Source organism: Rhinopithecus bieti, unplaced genomic scaffold, assembly GCF_001698545.2.
Source record: "Rhinopithecus bieti isolate Rb0 unplaced genomic scaffold, ASM169854v2 scaffold_6708, whole genome shotgun sequence".
In the NCBI taxonomy this organism is placed as follows: Eukaryota; Metazoa; Chordata; class Mammalia; order Primates; family Cercopithecidae; genus Rhinopithecus; species Rhinopithecus bieti.
In genome coordinates this window covers 80074-86366 of record NW_016806329.1, presented here as the reverse complement: position 1 = coordinate 86366, position 6293 = coordinate 80074, and the positions used below count along the sequence as shown (strand labels likewise).

At 39.8% G+C, this 6293-nt stretch overlaps 1 pseudogene; it reads right to left on the bottom strand.

Annotated features, from left to right (window-relative positions):
* Positions 1 to 2967: 2967 nt before the first annotated feature.
* On the bottom strand, positions 2968 to 5148 carry LOC108531872 (proliferating cell nuclear antigen pseudogene; annotated as a pseudogene).
* Positions 5149 to 6293: the final 1145 nt, after the last annotated feature.

Below are 6293 nucleotides of genomic sequence, written 5' to 3'. Positions count from 1 at the left end.
TCTAGGGTGAATATAGCATGCAAGACTGAAGTGCACTTGTAGAATAGCAGGAAACATTCACAGAATGGACCTGAGCTGCCCTGAGCCAGGGTCAGCATAATGGGTTATTCCTCAAGAAAATGAAGGTCAGAGACTGGAAGATAATGCAGAAAGAGACACTGAGTTGTCAAACATCGCATATGTTTTATTGAATATTAATGAAATACAAAATGAGTGATTATATGTCAAGCACCTTCACATTCTGCTAATGGTAGAAACAAAACACAGTCATCAAATCAAATAATAAAAACCTAAAAGCCAGAGAACACAGCTCTAAAGACAATGAATGCCATATTTTCTAAAAGGCTTAGTATAAATATAAAAATATGTAAGTATTTTATACACACACATTGCTATTTTAGTATTTACAGTTTACCTTAGGACTATACTTTCAGAGTTCATTTCTACAGTTTGTTACAGCTTACCTTGATAACTAAAATCTGCTTTCCAATCTAAAATAAGTCTACCTTTTCATTCTGGCTTGGAACAGCCCATGATCTTTTTCTTAATCAATTTGTAATAATCTATTATTAGTGTGTTTGTGTGTTTAATGTCGATTCCCCTTATGAGACTGTAAGCTCTGTGAAGGTAAGGACCGTGTCTGTTCTGTTCAAATCATGTACACAGTGCCTGCCTACCAATAATGCCTGACCTACAGTCATTTTATAGACTACTTGTTTATTGAATGTTGAGTGACTAGGGCCAGGAACGTCTGCACACTGAGCCAGCTTGAAATAATGACAGGATAAATTTGGCCTCTGTAGCATGAATGTAAATGTTACTTAAAAACCTTTCTTGTTGGCTGGGTGCAGTGGCTCATGCCTGTAATCCCAGCACTTTGGTAGGCGGAGACGGGTGGATCAGGAGATCAGGAGAATGAGACCATCCTGGCTAACATGGTGAAACCCCGTCTCTACTAAAAATACAAAACATTAGCCGGCCTGGTGGCGGGTGCCTGCAGTCCCAGCTAGTCAGGAGGCTGAGACAGGAGAATGGTGTGAACCCAGGAGGCAGAGGTTGCAGTGAGCCGAGGTTGCACCACTGCACTGCAGCCTGGGTGACAGAGCGAGACTCCGTCAACAACAACAACAATAACAACTACAACGACAAACAAAAACCCCTTGTTAAAAATCCTTTCCTTTAATCTTAGATCTGCATATAGTCATTGTACGTTTTACAGATCCATGGATGATTCTGGGTTTAGTTCTTTGTGAGACTGCCAGAAACTCCCAGAGGCTGGGTCTATGCATAAAGAGAGGCCATTGGAGAGAATGTCTACTGGATTGCTGAAGACAGTTGCTACTGAGAATAGATCGTAACTTAGGAAGAAACAATTCAGTACCAAAAGAATAATTGGAGCCCTTTTGGAAAAAACTAATAAGGTACTTCAAGACTTGTAGATGCTAGATAAAAATAGCATGAGCATGCTATTGGAGAGTTTTAAAGGCCTAATTTTTTAGTTGTTTTTTAATATTACATAAATAACATTTGTTATAGATGTAAGTTAGGGTGGTTTTAATCCGTCTTTCCCCAGGTAAATAACTGTGTATAATTGTCTTTTGATAATGGCGAGCACGTCTTTACATTCCTCAGGTTTTCTCTTCCAGATATATGTGCTATCTCTTAGTCTACAGATGGCATTCTAGCTATCAGGATACCATGAAAAAAAATCTGGGATATTGGAAAGGGCACATTTTTTTTGAGGTCATCAGGGTGCTCTCTGCAAACCATGGTTGAACACTTAAAGATGTCGAGTAGCTGCTTGAAGATTTCCTGATAAAGAGCTACACAGCACCATGTTCTGCCAGCGGTCATAGGTACTTAGATTTTCTCTCTTCAGATTTAACTCCTTCTTTTGTCAAACTGCCTGGACAGAGATGCAATTGCTTCCTGGTCCTAGAGTCTGTCAACTGGCCTCAACTTTCTAATTGTTATCTCCCCAGAGATAATATGAGTTATAATCTTCCCAAAGATGCTAGATGTCTAGAATCATTTCCAGAATGCTCCCCAGACCATAAAAATAAAGTACCTGCTGATTCCCCCCAGGACTCAAGTCATGCCTGTTCATGTATCTCCATTCAATTTGCAGCATATGTGTGGTTTAGGACAGTCTTTCTGGAGTGATCCATAGTGAAGGATGACTTTTTGTTTGTTTTATTTTCGGTGTATTGTGGACTGGTACTTTGTGTAAAATATAATAAAATTAGTTTTAGAAATGTAAAATTGTAAATAAAACAGACATACAAAATATAAACCACATTTTTTATTAGTAGATTCAAAAGACAAAATTACTCTGCCAATGTGCTAGTTTCTTTTTTGACATTTAAAATTCAGATTAAACTTTATTTAAGCTGGGTGCGGTGGCTCACGCCTGTAATCCCAGCACTTTGGGAGGCCAAGACGGGCAGATCATGAGGTCAGGAGATCAAGACCATCCTGGCTAACACGATGAAACCCCGTCTCTACTAAAATACGAAAATTAGCAGGGCGTGGTGGCGGGCGCTGTAGTCCCAGCTACTTGGGAGGCTGAGACAGGAGAATGGCATGAACCTGGGAGGCAGAGCTTGCAGTGAGCCGAGATCACGACACCGCATTCCCACCTGGGTGACAGAGCAAGACTCCATCTAAAAAAACAAACAAACAAACAAAAACTTTATTTAAATCAGAAACACAATTCTTAAAATTGCATTTAGAGTCAAGATCCCTTTTATATCCCTCTTGTTATAAAAATCAGAAGGAATATTTGTAAGTAAAGCAGATATCTCTCTAGGTTAATGAGACCAGATTTGACTTTGGATTTTTTACTTTAAACAGATTCTAGAAGATAGAGGAAAAAATATGTTATATACAGAAAACAGTATCTACCTGTGTATTCAGAGGCATAAATTTCTTGATGGAAATGACTTCAGTACGCGCTGGAATCTCAGAAGCAATTTTCAAAAAGTTTAGTTTTATTTTCTTGGATTTGAAGAATTTCTAAAATCCTTTTTCATCCTCAATTTTGGGAGCGAAATAATACTTTAAATGTTCCATATCCAGCAGTTTTATACTCTACAGCAAGGGGTGCATCTGCAGACATACTGAGTGTTACTGGGAAGAGAGAGTGGAGTGCCTGTTACAAAGAAATTTAAGTACCTTAGGGCAAAAGTTAGCTGAACTGGCCCATTCATCATTATGGCAACAGCCTCCTCTTCTTTATTGTCATTACTTGTTTGTGACAATGTTTCCATTTCCAAGTCCTCCATTTGCAGAAAATTTCACTCCATCTTTTGCACAGGAAATTATAACAGACTCTCCAATATGACTGAGATCTTGGCATATATGCACAAATTCACTAGAATGCATCTTTACTACACAGCTGTACTCTTGTTCTGGAATTTCAAGTTGCTCAACATCTAAAATCATTAACTTCAATTCATAGTCTAAAAGTTCTCTTGATTTAGTGCTTCAAATTCTAACACCAAGAGATCCATGGTACCTTCAGCCCTCCATGTAATGATGTCTTCACTGCCATTGTCATATTTTAACATTTTGGACGTGCTGGTGAGGCTCATGCTTATGGCTAGGTTGTGGTCACAGTGGTATGTGTTGAAGCCCTGGGCATGCAGGGTGAACTGCACCAAGGAAATGTGTGATACTTTCATGCTGTGTAGGTTCACCTGCTTGAACTGTTGTCCCAGCAGGCCTATCTCTCACATTGAATAAGGCTGACTGTGCAACTAATAAGATGTTGTGGAAATGACAGTGTGTGATATCTGAGGCTAGGTCATAAAATACATTGTGACTTCTCACTGTTTCTGGAAGAAGTCAGCTTTCATATCATGAAGACACTCAAGCAGCACTTTGAAGAGGTCCAGGTGGTGAAACTGAAGACCTTCACAAACAGCCAGCACTAATTTGCCAACCAAATGATGGTCTTTGGAAAACAGATCCTCTGGCCTCAGGCTGCCTTCAAAGACTACAGTCCCAGTCAACCTTTTCACTGTAACCTCATGGTAAACCCTGCACTAGTACCATCGAGCTGCTCCTGAATTCCTGACTCACAGAAACTGCGAGAGAATAAATGTGGTTGTTCTGGGACACTGTGTTTTGAGGCAATCTGTTATGCACCAATAGATAACAAATAGAGACCACTATATAAATCAATACATAACTTCTATCTACTAGATAGGTGTTATGATAGAAGTAGAATACAAGGTGTGGTACAGGCAGAGCGGATCTGAGGTAGTAGCCTGTTGTCTTAGTCTATTTTGTGCTGCTATGATGGAATTTCACAGACTGGTAATTTACAAAGAACAGAAATTTATTGTCTCACAGTTCTAGAGGCTGGCAGGTCTAAAATCAAGGCATGGTCAGGTTAGGGCTCAGTCTCTCTGCTTTCAAGATGGTGCCTTGAATACTACAACCTCCAGCGAGGAGAAACATTGTGTCCCCACATGGCACAAGAGCTGGAGAGGAAAGGAGACAAACGAGAATTGGGCTCACCCTTTTATAATAGCATTAATTAATTCGTGAAGGTGGAGCCCTCATGAGCTAAACACCTCCTTTTAGGTTCTATCTTCCAACACTGTTGCTTTGGAGATTAGGCTTTCAACAAGTTAGCTGAACTGGCTCATTCATCTTTATGGCAACAGCCCCTTCTTTATTGTCATTACTTGTTTGTAACAGTGTTACCACATCCAAGTTCTCCACTTGCAGAACATTTTACTCCATCTTTTGCACAGGAAATTATAATTTTGGGGACATATTCAAACTATAGCATCTACCAAATTAGTAAGTCTACCAAGGCAATGCTACAATTCAAGTTTTCACATTTTCCCCAAGCCTGCTATAAATTATTACTTGTTGATTACAAAATCATCAGCAAAATACAATTATTTATTCCTTTGTAAGTAGAAGCAACCAAAAACTTTTTTTGGTATGAAGGTCTACAAGTGATGACAATCTATATTTGTCTTCCTAGTTAAGTACAACTGTAACCAGGGGGTGGACTCTTGAATTCATATTTCTCTTTATTTTTTCAGTGTTGAGAAAGTAACCAATGATACATGTGTCCAAATAAAAAGCTTTCACATAAAACATTTCAAAAACTTTTAATTCATCGATCATCTCCTTCCCTCACCCCCAATAAATTTTTTAGCAAACTGGAATGCCTCCTCATTCACAGAATCAAGGACCCCGTTAGCATTTGGGTTACTTTGGTGTCAATATCAGCTCAGACACTGCATCTGAGAGTTGTTTAAAGATATGAGTATTTCTGGCCAGGCGTGGTAGCACAGGCCTGTAATCCCAGCACTTTAGGAGGCCAATTTGGGAGAATTGCTTAAGACTAGGGGTTCAAGACCAGCCTGGGCAAAATAGCAAGATCCTGCCTCTACAAAAAAAAAAAAAAAAAAAAAAAAAAAAAAAACCCGGCTTTGTAAAAGTCCCTGTAGTCCCAGTTACTTGGGAAGCTGAGGTGGAAGGACTGCTTGAGCCCAGGAGTTTGAGGTTGCAGTGAACTATGAACGTGCCACTGCACTCTAGCCTGGGTGACAGAGTGAGACCCTAACTCAAATACATACATACATACATACATACATACATACATACATTTCCACTTTCCCCATATATAGTAATACTGGTTTATCAGTCTAGGGAAGGTCTGAGAGAATTGATAGTGTATACAATTACTGTGTGTTGGGTTCTTTCTGCAGAGGACCTAGCCTTGCTTCAGTTGATGGCTCTGGATTTGAGAACTGGCTTAGGTTTGGAAACTGGATAGAGAGATTATAATTTTCTATTGTGGCAGTTGACATCAGCCTTTGGCTCACCCATTATTGATCTTCTTTTGGGTGTGAGTGAGGCAGTACCCTCATCCATCTTAGCTCTAGGCACACCATGATTTATTAACCATCACTACAGATCTCTGTATGTCACAGCCCCCCGGTTTCCATTCAATCTTTGTTATCTATTTGGATAATTACATCTATCTTGCTCTTGATGGCTAAGTGGTACCTCCTGGCCTCTGCTGTTTCATAATCCTATCATCCCTGAATCCCAGGGGCTTCCCTACCATTATCCCTGGTGTACAAAGCATAGACACTGCCAAGCCTCTCAATGAGGCCAGTGCCCTTCATCCCTAGCCCTTGCAACACTTCGCATTTCTTATTGCTTTAGTAAAAAGAGTGTCCCCTTTTGATTCTCTTGAGAAACACAGTCATCTTCTGGATTTTCAGGTCTTATATGATAGGTCCAGTTGAACATTCCCACCT